The sequence below is a fragment of the Eleginops maclovinus genome, chromosome 24, assembly GCF_036324505.1.
Source record: "Eleginops maclovinus isolate JMC-PN-2008 ecotype Puerto Natales chromosome 24, JC_Emac_rtc_rv5, whole genome shotgun sequence".
NCBI lineage: Eukaryota > Metazoa > Chordata > Actinopteri > Perciformes > Eleginopidae > Eleginops > Eleginops maclovinus.
The window spans coordinates 1,647,883-1,663,703 of record NC_086372.1 but is presented as its reverse complement, the minus strand read 5'-3'; the positions used below and the strand labels follow the sequence as shown (position 1 = coordinate 1,663,703).

General features: G+C 44.5%; 1 protein-coding gene across 3 annotated transcripts in view; it reads right to left on the bottom strand.

Annotated features, from left to right (window-relative positions):
* LOC134860703 (uncharacterized) overlaps nucleotides 1-15,821 on the bottom strand; it is a 45,156-nt gene that overhangs the window by 19,897 nt on the left and 9,438 nt on the right. For 2 of the 3 annotated variants that reach the window (XM_063877490.1, XM_063877491.1), the window contains exon 2: nucleotides 9,560-9,679. The exons of the other annotated variant lie outside the window; for it this stretch is intronic. The gene's annotated coding sequence lies outside the window, so the exon portion shown is untranslated. The remainder of the gene's footprint in view (nucleotides 1-9,559; nucleotides 9,680-15,821) is intronic. 3 annotated transcript variants of the gene reach the window in all.

The window sequence follows — 15,821 nt, the reverse complement described above, 5'->3', positions numbered from 1 at the left end:
AGCTGGAGGATCTGGGATCAGTCTCAAAGCAAGACACTCAACCTTTACCATTGACCTCCATTATCTCACAATTAAATCCTCACAGAAAGAGCATGAAAACAGAGGCTCTTCTTCCTGACATGCTCTGCTTTGTCCGGTGAGCCGCCTCCTGATGCATCCATATTTAACTGAACCTGACTCTGTATATTTCCACAAAGCAGCACGAGTAAGGAGGAATCAATGAGGCCCTTCATGCAGATGGCTCATTGGCCAGTAGGAGTAATGGAGCGTAGACAGCCGCCACGCCATTGGCCGCTGCGTGTGATGCCTGGAAAGATAGATGGAGAATGAAATCACTCGCTGTCATTGCAACTCCATCACTCTCAGCACTCGGTCACTCAGCCAGTACGTGACTACACCGCATAAGCAGCTTTAAACCTCCTCTGCACACCGCAGGAACAAAGCATGGAAAGCTACGAGTCAGTGAACTTTAAGGTGGGGGTGGGGGAGGGATGCATTACAGCCCTCAGCTTGAGGTGTATTCTGATCTCGTTGCTCCTTAAAAGACACCAGGTGATCCTGTGCGGAGCCAGAGAGGCCGTCACATGAAACTGTGATCTGTAGCTCTCACCTCACAGCCTTCGGAGAGCAGATGAGAGATGAAGAAGAAGAAGAGCCTCGCAGTCTGAGAGTCAAGACAGGAGTCTCATTGGTATTCAGTGCATTAGCGAGGGCCAGCCATGCTGCATTTATTTATGAATAGCAGTTCTTCTGAGGTGCGAAGAGGGGAGCGGGGCATCGGTGAGAACAATTAACTATGTGGGTCCTCTCTCTGACTCTGCCAGGTTCAGTACCCTGCCAAGCACGGCTATCGCAATGCAAATGATCCCAACAACTCCCTCTTATGTCGAGCTAATTCATACAATTCTCCTTTAATTGCTGACGTGAGACTAACCCCTTCTGGTTGTACACCAGAGCTCGGTGATGCAGTTCTGCCCCGGGTCTCCCAGCTCAGCAGAGAGGTAGAAAAGGAGCATTAATTCTCAACCCTGTGGGAGGAGTGGACGGGAGCGTGGGCGAAATCCATCTCTGTCTCGTCCCCCTCGAGAGCCGAAAGGTCACTCAGCTGTCAGGAAGTAAAATTCAATACCTCAACCTTTCAAGCATGTCTCTATCGTCTGTGTCGCCGTCAGAGCTGCACAATCCCTCTCTGATGCGTCTCTGACAGTCGGGCTGCTTGCTGCACCTTCGACTCATGCTTCCCGACACCGACACTCTCCGCTGACAAGTGATGAGGCGCTTTACCACAGTACATCCAGGATTATCCTGCTGACCTCAATGTATTCATCCTCACCTGCGTCTCCAATTTATGTGTCATTATCAATATGTGATAAATAAAGAATGGCTGCACTTTCCCTCTCCTGCCTACATGACTATCGGGCTTAATGCTGCACAACTTTGAACTGCAAGCAAAGAAATTATGAAGCTGACTTTCTCCTTCCTAAAGCATGAAAAGGCAGTGGTTTTATGTGCATGAAAACTATGGCTGTACTGGTTCTTAATTATCAGACAAGTGGCACTAAATACTTTTGAATAGTGAAGCAAATATGGTAAACACTGAATGACATTTCCTGCTATATCGTCAGAGTTGCATGTATGTATTTGTCTCAATGCACGGCTTACTGCTTGTAATCTTGGTATTTTCTTTGAGTTAATTTAAAAGTACATTTGCCCATGCAGATACACTTTTATGGGGTATATTTAGGGGTAAATATGCATTGGTTAAAGTCCTAATTGGACCCTTGTTGCATATATCTCCCTCATTTCCTTTCCTCGCTCCACTGCGTGCAACTTCAGCACTTTAGGACACAATTTCCTCCACATACTAATTACTCGATCCCATGTTAATGATAAACATTGTGCCGCAGCTGGAATACTTTCCCTCTGCCCAGACATCCGTAAACAAAGTTTAGTACTGTATGTTTCTGCAGAGCTGCTTCTGAATGATGTGGTCTTTGTTACAGGATCAACAATTTATGGCAACTCAAAGTTTGTGACACGCTGGCATCACAAACCCGAGACAGGGTCGAGATCTCCTGAGCGTGTGAAGCTGCTGCGTGTGCACCGAGAGTGGCCGTGGGTTTTTGAAGGTCTCTCATGTCTTGTTGTTTAAAGAACGAAAATGACAGCGGCACAACAGAGAGCCTGCGCTTTGGTTGTTGCTCTTTGATCGTCAGGTATGACAGCTGCCTTTTATGCCACTTTGAAGAGAAAGGTTGAGGCAGGAAATACAGACACAAAGTGTTGAGTAAAAAAAGAAGAAATGACACAAACAACATCAATGCAAGCGCAGACCCCATTTACCATCAGGAGAAATGTCACTGCGCAGACAAGCCATGAAATACATTTCCCCTCCCAGCTATATATAGGCCCGTCAGGGGTTTGGAAGAAGTATACATCCACAGGTAAGGTGAGGAAGCATAGCGTCAAAACGGATCAAAAATATCTAGAAATAACGTGGTATCTCTTCCTTCTCTACCTCCTTTGCCCTCTCTGTTCGGACCCACATTACAGATGCATGCTGCAAGCCCTCGGTTCTTTGATTCAGCACAAAACTTGGTTTTAAATTCAGGTCAAAGTTTCCACATATATCAAAATATGTCTGGTGGAATCAAAGAGACTGGGTTTGAAATGTTGCCCAACACATCAGGAGTCTTTTTTTATCAAGGTGATGTAATGCTGCAGCTATAAAAACAGTCGGATTTAAATACTGGACCCTGATGCATGAAACAGGGGGTTAATCAAACAAATGCATGCAGTTGGGAGGAATATGGATGGGAAATCAATCCTTCCTTTTCCTTTTTTTTGCAAACGTTGCTTCATGCCTCGCCACAATAAGTAGAAGCTTCTTTTAAATTGGCAAGAGGAAGAGCTGTGCCGTATTTCAGAATGTTTGCCACCAGGGTCAGCGGCAAATGGGCTTGCTCTCGCAGTGGGAGACTCTCAAAATAAATTTGAATTATTAAACAGCCAAAAAGTTAGGATTCAGACTCTTGTATGGTTGTAAAAACAGTCCTAAAAAACTTGTTCAAACTTATTCATGTATAACTTCTCCACTGCTCACCAAGCGCGTCTCATCACTATACATAATGCAGAAGCTGTTTATGAAACAAATGCAGGAAGCTGTCAACAAGAGGCAGATGGAGATTCATCGTAGTGGTCGTCCAACACAAATATTCTGTCTAACATTTATCAGATGTGTTCCATTCACCTCCTTGAAAACGGTCCAAATGCATCCGAAATTACCCAAAATCATCCAAAATAAGAAAGAATGGACAAAGAAACTCCTTTTTGGCTTATTTTCAAGAAACTTCCTGCAAAACAATTTGGAAACATCACAACACTGGACAGTTTTGGCACAAACCCCCCCCCCACGTCCAGAAGTCAATAAACAATCAGAGAAACTAGGGGTCTCTGAAGAGGGCAAGAAAAGTTTGATATGTGGGAGACTGAGTGGTTGGAAAATCAGAAGGGAAGTCCGGGCAGATTGGAGTCATGGTTGAGGTAAGAAAAGCACTTCATGCCGTCTCTCATGGCACGGTAAATCTCTTCTAAACATCCTACATGTTTTCCTTCACCGTCGCCGTCATAAGCATCCCTTTCGTTACAGCTGGTCTCAAATACTTTCACACACACACAACCTACATCTCTTTGATCCATTAGCACGCCGGAGCGGTGGCACAGACATGCTCAGTCCAGCCAAGATGCCGAGTAAAACCCCTCGGACGCGGCACTGGGAGGACTGGTGGGATAAGCCTATTGGAAATCAAGACTCTTCCTACAGTCAAGGGGCACAATGGAGGGGAGGCCTGTGGATCGCTCAGAGCAGCTTAAGAACCTCTCAGCGCTGTGTGTGTGTGTTTGCATCAATATCCCCGCTCCACTGGGAAGAAAAGGGAAAGGAGGAGAGGGTGGAGCGAGGTGGGGGGACAGGAAGTAAGGTGCATAGGGAGATAGAGAAGGAGGAGCTAAGCAGAGATGGGAGATTGATCCGGTGAAGTGATGGAGGAAGAGGGAGATTGAGGGGCATTAGCAACAGAAAAAGGAAGTGAATTTGCGGATGAAAGGGGTTGAAAAGAACAGGATGTGGGTGGCACTGTGGCAAGAGAATTCCTCCGGGAAGTGAGCCAGCTCAGTCGAACAATGGGAGTGCATAGCGGCGCTGATTAGGGTGGCGAGGTGGGAGATGACAATATGCTTACTGCTGTTCTTTATCCCAGACTCGAGCACTGCCAGTGCAGAAGGCACTCCACACTCAGCGAGACACTTTCTCTCCTCGCAGCACCATGGGCAATTAACCCAACCACCTGCTGCTCACCAACAAATTGCCTGTCCACGTTGCCAAAGCTGCTCCACTGAAGACGGAAGGAAACCCAGTAAAAACAAACATCAAGACGCTGCTCAAAACACTTCGCCTTTTTATCCCCCCCCACCCAGAACGCACTTGGCATATGGATTCAGTGTAAGGAGGGAGACTAAGTGTGTGTGTGTGTGTGCCCCCTCGATGCCTTTTATTCCATGTGGTATAGGATGTACAATATCTTAAAGGGTCGCTGAAAGTGAACTCATCCATCTTACGAAACAGGATCTGGACCGAAACTTCCGCCTTGATCGATGAGGGCAGATACGGTTGGGTAAGGTGGGTACAGGGGGGGTGTCAGAAACATTACAGATTGCAGGACGACACGCAGAAATGTGCAGCTATTGAATCAGACAGCGATAAATGTATACAGAGCTGGGTGAAATCTGATGCTGCTCTCAAAAGCATCTCCACATTAACTCCTCTTCTTGTCTTTACATCATCGCTGAGAATCCGCCGTACGGATTTAAAAACAACCCTTTTGATCTCACACACACACACACACACACACACACACACACACACACACACACACACACACACACACACACACACACACACACACACACACACACACACACACACACACACACACACACACACACACACACACACACACACACACACACACACACACACACACACACACACACACACACACACACACACACACACACACACACACACACACACACACGACAATAACGTCAGCCGCTTGTTTGACGGGTCAGACGCTCACCAGCCAGAGTGTTGACAATCTCTTGTGTGAGTGACGCTCCTTCATGGCCTTTGAACACCCCCCCTCCCCCCACATCCTTTCCACTGTCCAGTGATAAAATAGGACCTGATCTCTGTCTCACCGTCACTCCTCTCACCTCAGCGACTCTGCCACTCTAATTTCCCCTCAGTCATACCTCCACTCTTCCTCTCGCCCCAGAACCTCTTATTGCCTCCCAAACAAGGAAAGCCGCTCGGCCTGAAGAGAGATTGCTCTGCTCTCTGTCCCTCTGCCCTTATCTAAAGGCTAAGCCTCTCGGTCTCCTCCTCTCTGAAATGCAATCTTTGTCATTCTCCGTGTGGATCTCTGCTAAAGCACCACCTTTCAAAGCCGTATGTTTAGCATCAAACAGCATTCATACAGTGTGTTGCTTCTCCTGCTGGGTGTCCATATGCACTGCAGCTACACTACAGCAGCCATATGTAGATCTGTGATCACTCAGCGACATATTGCTTAATGTGTGATACCCAAATCTGGTTCGTGCATCCATATCTGTCCTGTGCATGAAAGGAGGATAAAAGCCAGTCGTCTTTGAAGAAATGTGTGAGCAAATGTGTTGACAGCGAAGTAAATGTTCAAACACATGCAAAGGAAAATCCCAGTGACATTAAAAGGAAGGTTTATTTAAATAATTCAAACCAGCACCTTGTCAAAAATAGAAGTGCTTGTACTTGTGCCGTTTGTCTTTCGAGAATGAGACCAGTTTCTAGGAGTGGTAGTTCTTACTGGTTATGATAATCTTCAGTAACGCCTCATTGGCCCTTTGACTCCCGGCTGTATAACTGACGGTGCTCTTACGCAGGAATCCGAATGAGCTTGCTGACCTCGGAAAAAACGCTCCTGTTCTTCAGAAAAAACAGACCATGTCTACCTCTGACACATCATTACATCTAGCTTGCTATTACAAACATCTTCCCTTGATGCCTTAAAGCCTGAAAGAGGTGCATTATCTCCCACAGGAGGTCCGTCAACAAACTCTAGAGTCCTTATGCCCTCATGGAAATGTTGTTCTGCTGGATTGCCTCACCGTGGCACTGCAGATGATGTGTCAAAATTGCCTGCCTCCATTTCTCTCTTTCTCCCCCTCTCTATCTGTATTGTGCAGCATGCTGAAGCGTCCCCACCGGACCTCATCCACACCTTAGGCCATACATGAGTGGACAGCAGAATAAAAGAGCCAGTTTTTAATCCAATATTACCAGCACGGTGGCAGTGCAGTGGAAAATTACTGGGGTTTTTGCATGAGGAAGATCAAAGTCGTCGGCCTTATTCTGCCTTTGGTGTTCGGGATTAAAGTTACCCTGTTTCCATGGACTCCTGAACGCCTGGCAACATCAAAGCAAATGGCACAAGCATCTGATTCATTGGAGCGAACATTTGTCAACACGCTCACTTAACTCTGGGAGTGTTCAAAAAGGCAAAAACAGAAATCAGGAATCTGAGAAATGAACGGTGAGATATGACTCGAACTTTCAGCAAGTTGGCAGGAGTTGGCGCTCAGTCGGCTTCTCCAAAGGCTTAGCGAAGATCCAGTTGGCAGCAGACTGTCTCTGCAGAGCGCAGATGGATTAGAAACCCACAGTCCAGACCATGCTAGCAGACGTCAGAATGACAGATGTGTCGCTAAGGCCCAACACATGCTTTATGAAGGTCCTGGATTAGCCAGCACTCTCCGGCAGGGTGGGAGTTCTGCGTGCTTCGGAGGACGCCATGTGAATCGTCATGCCATCACGGGATGCAGGAACGTGTGCAAACACAAGCTTAACGGCTCCTTCTACGCTTTCCCTAAAAATGAATTCCTCATTTATGCACCTCGGAGTCACTCACGCGTAAATTTACAGGCAATTGAACGTCATACTTACATCAACTTTACAGTTTTCCATAAAAAAAGTAACACACAGTTGAAAGAAAAAGTGCTGCTCTGGGCTTTAAAAAGGAAAAGTCATTTAATTCCGATGTTGTGTGTGAGAGGTGGAATGAGTTTTTCTATCCTGTCAAATGAAGCCGCTCCGCTGCGCTTTCGCCGGAGATGAGCTGAAGGGAAATAATGATTGTAAATGGTTTTAAAAACTAGCAAACAGCCGTGAGTTAAAGCCACACAACTGCCAGGAATCTGACATGACAAACAGCAGCAGTGGGAGGAAAATGAAACAAGACAAACACTAAATAAATCAATTATTACAGAAATAGCCTGGGATGGGTATAAACTCCTGCAGGGAAACACAAGCCAGCATGATCAAAAGCAGCACATGTGGCCCTGCCAACTGCGACCCGCCGGATTCAGCATCACTCATTACCGGAGTCCACTCTCATTAACACACTTCTGTATCTTAATTAAGCAAAAGAAGACAGGAACAGATGCAGGTGGCGGTCCAGGCCGGCCACTTAAGCATCCAGGCAGCGTTTCCTCGCACCCTTTATCAGGATTTTAACAACTTTTATAAAAGGTACACGGGGCAGAGAGTGTTTGGATTGCTAATAAAGCTCGGATAGAACTGCTGCTGCTGCTCGGGGGTGCCAGCGTCTTTAACTGGAAGGTGACTTGAGAGAAAAAGAGCCGTGTTCAGTTTCGATGCTTTAACCCTGAAGACCCTGCAGCCTTTCAACCCTTAACCACATGATCCTGACTCCAGCAGCTTGTGAAATACTCCTGTAACCTGGTCAACAAAGACCTAAAGCCTTCTCTGATGTATGCATCTTTTCATCTTGCACAAATTATTGATAAAAGAGCAGCGAAGGCAGAACATTAAGGGCTCATGTAAGTGGATTTCCATTAATCAATGCCATCTATCTTTCTTCTATCAGTGTGCAAACATGTGATTCTAATGCTATTATTTTCTAATTTACATATTTACATTATCAAGAGATTGTTTTCCAAGTAACATAAAAACAATGAACCCTTAAAAAAGACACTTTTAATTATTAAAAGTGACATGACAAGTGCTCTAAATGCTTTGTATCAACAGTGACAGATGAATGGGAGAGACCACTAAGGCCCTTCTCATTGCTAATGATCATTTCACCATTACTATCCATTATGTATTAGCAATTACCTTTATTAATCAATTATGCAAGCAGTGGGAGATATGGCGAGGGAGCGCAGGTTGTGGCAGTGTAATTGGAGTTTAACATCCCCTCTCTCTCTGGGTGTTTCTTCTAACGGACACGCAAATTGGTTTCATGACATTTACATCGGGACAGTTTGACCAGAGGAATTTACGGCATGACGACACAGGAGTCACTGCAGGTGTGTGTGTGTGTGTGTGTGTGTGTGTGTGTGTGTGTGCTAATTGGTGACAAATGTTAAAGCCCTCGAGCAGAGTTTGCGTAGGAGCAGATGTGCGGACCGTAGGCAAACGGGCTTCTGCAGCACAGATAGCACACTTGCAATAACTCTAAAAGGGCAGCAATTTGTTATTTTGTTCACTGCTAAATGAATGTCATATTTCCACTCAGAAACAAGAAAACCAATTAACCAATTAAGCTCAAAGAAGACACAGTTTATGTCGGTGTTGTTTTTTCTTGTGCATCCCTGAATTCCTGTCATGCCAGGACTTTATGGACATCAGTTCGACCTAAAAGAGGACAATCTTTGTCCGTTAATCATGAATAAAAGGCTCCATTATTGGTCTTCTATTTGGAAGTGTGACTGCTGGTTGCAAAAGGAAGTCCGATTGTATAGAAATCTTCAAGAAATGCACTTCTTTTTTGATCTAAACATGCCCCTTAATTGGTGTATGCTTAGTAAATTATGGTCCGATATTAAAAAGGAATTTAGGCTAAAAGGCAAAGTTGTCGATTCAGAGGTCGCTACCACAGCCTTGTGTCACTGCTGGTTTCGTAAAAATGTAAATGGCAACAGCGGAAACACCAAACTCGAAGCTTCAAAACCAAAATCCACAAAGTCTAGTGGTAATTCTAAGGGACGCTCGATTGAGCAGGACAGGACCGGGAGGGGAAGAAGGGATTAGAGTAGAAGTAAAGTTTCTTAAATCCCACACAGCATTTCAGGATATCCAAGACAAAGTTCCTCAAAGTTCTTTCACACAGAGAGAGGAGGGCATCTGATGGACCCGAGAGCGGAAATCATATTCCAATAAACCCCCAAAATTAATTAGGTCAATGTGTCATCACTATGGGATGTGCGGGCGGTTTAGGCTCCATGAATACCTGATAACCTTGTCTATTAAAAATGGACTTTCCCGAGCATGGTCTACCCTCGAATGCACCGTGGGGGGGCTGTTGTCGTGCATTACACATCACAGGATTCATGACACCATCCTATGCATGCAGCCGTGACATTGTCTCGGATAAAAGCATCCATCAGATGGAGGAATGAGCATCTACAGATGTGTTTTATAAAGTTGCTGAGCGATACTCACCATATCTAGATGAGATTCTGTCCGAAGACATCACTCCTGGCGGGGTCTGTATCCTCCCTATCCTCTCGGTGCTGTACGGCTCTATCGACGTTCAGTCATCCTGACAGATGCTTCAGTCACCTGGGATTAAAAAATGAGGCATAGGTGACGGATCGCCCCCATTGTGAAGGATACAGTTTAAAAAATGGCCCTACATATTGTAAACGCACAACAAAATATAGTGTAAATTGAGGGCAGCCGGGGAGATTTAAAGTCAGGACCGCTTTTAGAAACAGTCTCATTATTTCAGAACTTGTTCTTTTGACTTATGGGATATTACTTGAGGCTATTACACTTTTCAGAGACAGAGAAATAAGGAGACATGTCTCCGAACGTCTGGACAGCCTTGTCAACTACTAACAGCTTTCAGACTTTTATTCCTCGCTTGTTTTTAGTGTCAACAGTCTCTAAGAAGTGCCATTCAAATAACAACCTTTTAAACACTGCTTTCTGCCTTTTCTTCCAGGAAAAATGTGATATGCTTCCTTTTACAAGTGTTATACACTATAAATGACAGCTTTGGATAAGAAATACAAAAGGAAATTGATCAAAAAATACAGAAATACAAAATAATTGCTTGATTTTTTCTGTATTTCTGCAGCGTTTACTAAATGTGTTTCATATACTTATCTTTAAATTGTAATACATCCTTTATTTTACCAGGTTTACAGTCTCATTGAGGCCATACACAGTTAGTATTTTACCCATATATGTGTCTGCGTGCATGCAAAGATGGCCATTGAGCAGCAGCATGCACATCTTACCTACCTATAATTGAACCTACACTACATTCAGTATGATGTGAAACAAAATGCATGGTTTATTCTGCAAAGATCAGCATGTTTAGTCCCTTCATACGTTATCCCAATGTCTGAGGCTTGAACTAGAAGCAGGAAAACGTCTAAGACCATTTATTTTTACTCCACGTGTAGACGAGCTCCCTAAGGAGACTGCTGTCATCAAGGCAAACTTGTGATGGGCAGATTCCTGGCAGCAGCAACATGTGCCTCTGTTTACAGACATGAGTGTAATAGACCACTATGTCATTAAGCAGTCCACTGAACTGGCTAATAATATGACTTACATGAGGAAGGCCATGTGCCATTGCTATCAATTTCACAGCCGCTCTCATTTGTCCCCAAAGCAGACCTGGGTATTCGCAGCACAAATTAGTTTTCCTCAAAAGAAAACTCATTGGATTAGATTCAAAATACAGGATGGGGATGTTTGCTTCCAGAAAGGCAGAGCGTTGGCAGGCGGTTATAGATGCAAATCGACGGGAATTAGCATACGATGTGAAACTCAATTTAAAGAATTATTGAAATAACACCTATATGCTTTGTTTGACTGATTTGGAAAAACAGCGACAGTCTTTGCCAAGAAGACAAACAAACTTCGACAGTCGGAGGCTTATCTCTGCAGCTTTTGATTCTACATTAACACCGCCGATGCCGAGCCAGGCAACGCTCCCCTAAAACGTCATCCTGCTTAGCATCAAAGTCTTCGCTCGCAGGTTTTCTAATTGATTCCCCGTGGAGTCGTGCTGCACACTGGCATGACATCAGACGTTACGCCTGCTGCTCCGCTGGAGAGAACAATAAACATGCACTCAAAGAAACAGGTGACCAAGGGGAGGGGCTTTGATACGGGGTCATTGGATCATGTAACCCTCCAAATCATCACAGCAACACACAGGTTGTCTGATGACACGATCGCAGTAGAAATCCAACAGACTGATAAGAAATGACTGCAGTTTTAACAGGGAAAGAAAAGATGGAAAGCTAGTTAAAATAAGCAAATTATAAAAGGAAGAAGATGTACTTAAGGATTGCTGCATGCTTATGAATATACTACTAATTAAATCATGAAACTAAAGCACCTTCCATCTATGATTTGGAGGAGCCTGAGGAGTTTGGAAACTGAGTAAACAAGACTCCCATGAGACAGATTTTCAGCTATTATCTTAGATTAAAAAAGAGCCTTTTCTCTGCAGCCAATAAAGACAGTTCCTCAATAACTAAGCTCTCTAACTCGATCAAATCAAATGCAAAACAAACCAGGATCTTATTAGGATTTAATAATTAGGACTCCTAGTTAATCTGTTTAATCCACATCAGATTTTATAGCCTGGATCCGTCATTAACTTGATTTTATTTTTCCTGTTTCACATGGAACTACGCATGCCATCTGGTGCTGGTGTGAGGAGAGGGACTGGGGGAATCACTTGGCCCTCTGTCATATATTAAAATATATTATGAGAGGTTTTGAAGAGGATTAAGATGCTCAACACTAAGCACAGGCGATTGTGATAATTATCTCCCCCCAAAAAGCGAAGTGTTCTGTTCAGTGACGGGAGAAGTAAAAGGAAGGGAAATATCCCGGGTTAAAAATGACTGACTTTTAAAGATATATGACACTGTCAGAGTGTTAATACTGATGTTGGAAATGAAGCAGCTCTTTTAACTTCACCCTCCAATCAACACCACCATAAATAAGACCCTGTAAATATGCAATTTCGCCACAGCGTCTCACAGACCAAGACTACAAACCTGTCAGTTAAGGCCAGTAAGGCTCAATAAAACACACTATGCCTCTTTTTCCTGAAGATATACTGCATATTTCCTCCTATTAAGAGGTATAAGAGATGGGTTTTTGCTCCTTAAAAGCCTTAAATACGAGCTAATTGTACATCATATCAATGAATCAATTAGCGTCCTGAATTGGTAATCATGATTGCTTTCTAAGTATGTTTAGCTGGAACCTTTTGTGTGAAACAAGCCAATGAGGTTAGGATGCACTGGTTTGTTCTTTAACAATGTGTTTCATACGCCTTTTACATTTATTTATGAAGAATCAAATAGCTCGGTACTCCTAGTTTTCAATTTTCCTATTCCCATCACTCCTGCACCACGGCGGCTCAAAGGAATGACTATTGGACTGGCTGTGCTGTTGGGAAATGGACTCCAGAAGGTCAGTGGGCAATGCTCGCTCTAGGAGGGGGAGGAAGGGACTGATGGGATATCCCCCCCGCGCCCCATCTGGCCCCAGTGAGATTACCAGCGATGTAATGGGATCGTCCGTTTTCTGTAATGGAGCACAGAAAGGCTAAGCCCTGGCTTTGGGTCTCACTCGCGGCCCCTAGATCTCCACCAACGCAACCCAAAAATATATAACCCCTCTCCTCGCTTAGAGGGAAGGAAGGTTAGCCGCCTTTAGACGTAAGCAAAGATACGGGGCGGCGGCTTCTTGCTGCAAAATGTGGCAACCTACAAGCCTCAAAAATCCCCGCTGAGCCGTAATGAGAAGAGAACAGACTGCGATGGAGAAGGCTTTGTTTGCACCACAGCAGCGTGCACTTCAAGTTGTTTAATTGGCTCATTTGCAAACTCATGATACACATTCAGAGATAATGGAGCCTGTATTGAAATGCATGACACATGGGGTACAAATGATGCCTCCTTTTTATTGACATCATTCTCCCAATCACCCGAGTGTGTCTGACATATTGAGGATAAACAGTTTCTGGTGGAAACATTAAAGGAATGATGCCTTCATTATTTTCCACATTGTTACACAAGCATGTTGAAGCGTAACCCCGTAATTTGGTCTCTCGTGGCCTTCCCCTTCCCTCCTCGGAAACAGCATTTCTGTTTCGAGCTGCTCCCATGAGTACGTCTGAGATAAGCCTTCAAAAGGATCTGAATTTGTATTGTCAATAGATGTTTTTGTTTTAGCAGGAGAGAGTTTCTCAGAGGCAATTCCATCTGAAAAGATTTATAGATTGACTGCTAAAGGGTGGCTCTGAAACAAAAAAGCATCCACCGATCTCCCTCCTCATCCTCACATCCTCTGTCTCTCTGCACAGAGGCTACTCCAGGTTAAACCGACTTGGGCCAATTGTCACCCCGTCTTGCAGGGTTGCTATAGCAACTGCATTTCATTTCTTCAAACAAGATGCAAAAGGAAGTTAGTGGAGTCAAATTCTCAGAGCCTCCCGAGGCGTCACCCGAGGACAGAAACACTCAAAACGAGTGTGAACGGGAAAAAAACAACCACTAAGGCTTTGTGTGATTTCAATAAACACTGGTGTCTGTTTCCTGTCCCCGGGCCGGGATCAAAACCATCTGCTCTGACAACTCCTTAATGAATGCTCAGACACTGCTCCTATAATCTGCCACTGCGGGGCCGTGCTCTGTTAATGAAACCTGAGGAGGGTGCAGCAAAGGGAGGTTGACAGCTACATTATCCACATGTATTGCATTCATTTCCTATCGTTTCAAACAACTGGAAGACAAGGGGACAATCCTGCAAGTGTTTCCTGCAAGCTTTGATGCCAAACCTCAGCACACAGACCACGGGGGACGCCAGAGGGGAGGTGATGAGTACAGACTGCATGAGAGGAGGGAGAGGGTTTGAAAGCTGCGGCCTAATGTGTGTTTATCTGCGAGCAAAGCTGGGTCTTTGAAGGAGCTTTGATTAGTGTACTCGCTGCATTAGTTGCATGGTGATAATTACGATGGTGACTCTGCAGAAACGTATGAAGCAAGAACAAACCGAGTGAATTATTCTGAATATGGTGCAGGTTTTACAGTCCATGGCTGTGTGAATAATGCATCAGAAAAATCGAAACATCTCCCACTCGGAGTCAAGCAGAAACTCTTCAGTGTCAGGCTGGTTGACCCCCACCCCGTCGCCCACTCAGACCAGACTCTCCCTGGCCTTTGCACCGAGCCAATTGGCCTCCGTAATTAAAAAAGGAACCACCGTCAGTGATATGTATTCTGTGTGCTATTCCAGGCTGACGCATTCATTGATTCGCTTCTTTTTTGAGTAGAACGTCTGTAAATCCCTGATATTTCTCTTTGTTTTTTACATCAGGACCAACTTATAGAGCGAAAAGCAACAAAACACACCAAGGTTTAAACCATGTGTGTGTGAGGGAGAGCAGGGCTTTGTCTACTACTTCAGGTCCGGTCAGGGGAGGCATCGTTTCCTGGAAATCGTTATGCCGGCAGATAAGCAATTCCATGAGATTTCAGCCCGATCTCATGAAGGGATTTTGCCCAGTTGTCATGGAGATGGTTGGTCATTTCTGGATTACATACGACCATGTGATCAGGTTTTCTTACGCCAAAGTGAAGAATAAAGCAGCTGGTGTAATTTAAACCCTGTGCAGGAAGTTGAACCCCGAAAACGACCAAATAAAGAGGTTTTAACAGGACGAAAGTACACATTTCTGTTTTAAAAGAGAGTTTGATGTTAGAAAAAGTCTCGAATGAGTCTCACTTTCAGTATGCAGTGTGAAGATATGCATGCCTCTCCCTCCCCAGAGCTGCAGAGAGCTGTTACTGCTGCTTAGAAGTTATCGAAAGCCTGACAATGTGATTAATTCACTGCAAGGAAATGAGTTAATTACCAGAAAACTGCCAAGCACTACCCTACAGCGAGCAGGCATCCCATCATAGATACAAATACATACTTTTATTATCAGGGTGACGTGTAGACAAGACGAAAAATGATCTCCCAGGGGGGGTTTGTGAGGTATGTACACTACTGTAGGCCGCCTCAGTGAGCTAAGACAAATGGTGTGTTTATGACTAATTATGGGCTTTTTGGTTAAAATCCTGGGAATTAAGCATCTGATTAAAAGACAAATGACTGACTGAGATCTGAGGCTTTCTGTTTTTCTTTATTACCGGTAAAAAAAGAAGAGAGGAAATTATGTTAGGAGCTCGCCACAGGGTGCTGCGTCCCCCAAAAATGCTTATTGACCTCCCTCTTACGGGGTGTGTGTGAGTAACAAGCTCCCAGGAGAAGAGTGCAGGAAAATACATGAGTTTAATGGTTAGCCTTTCATCTTTCAGAGGAAGGCTGTTTTGTTGTGGTTGTTCATTAATCGTTGCCTTAAAAAAAGACAAAGCATTTGCACTCTGACAGGTGTTTGATTTTCCCAAACTAGATTCATTATCGCAAACATTTGGTGTTCCCGCGCATGCTCTGGAGGAATACTTAAGTTGAGAACAAACTGTGCTCATTTCTGTCCAAACAGAGAGGCAAAGACTGCTGCAGGGACACTTTCAGACATCCAAGGGGGTCGATTGTGCTTTTGCATGCATGTAAATGGCCTGTATGGTTAAGCAGCTGACCAATCACAGCGGGGGCTGCAGCACAGGCAGTATGAGAAAAATACAGAGCTTTTTGAACATTAAAGCATGGAGACATG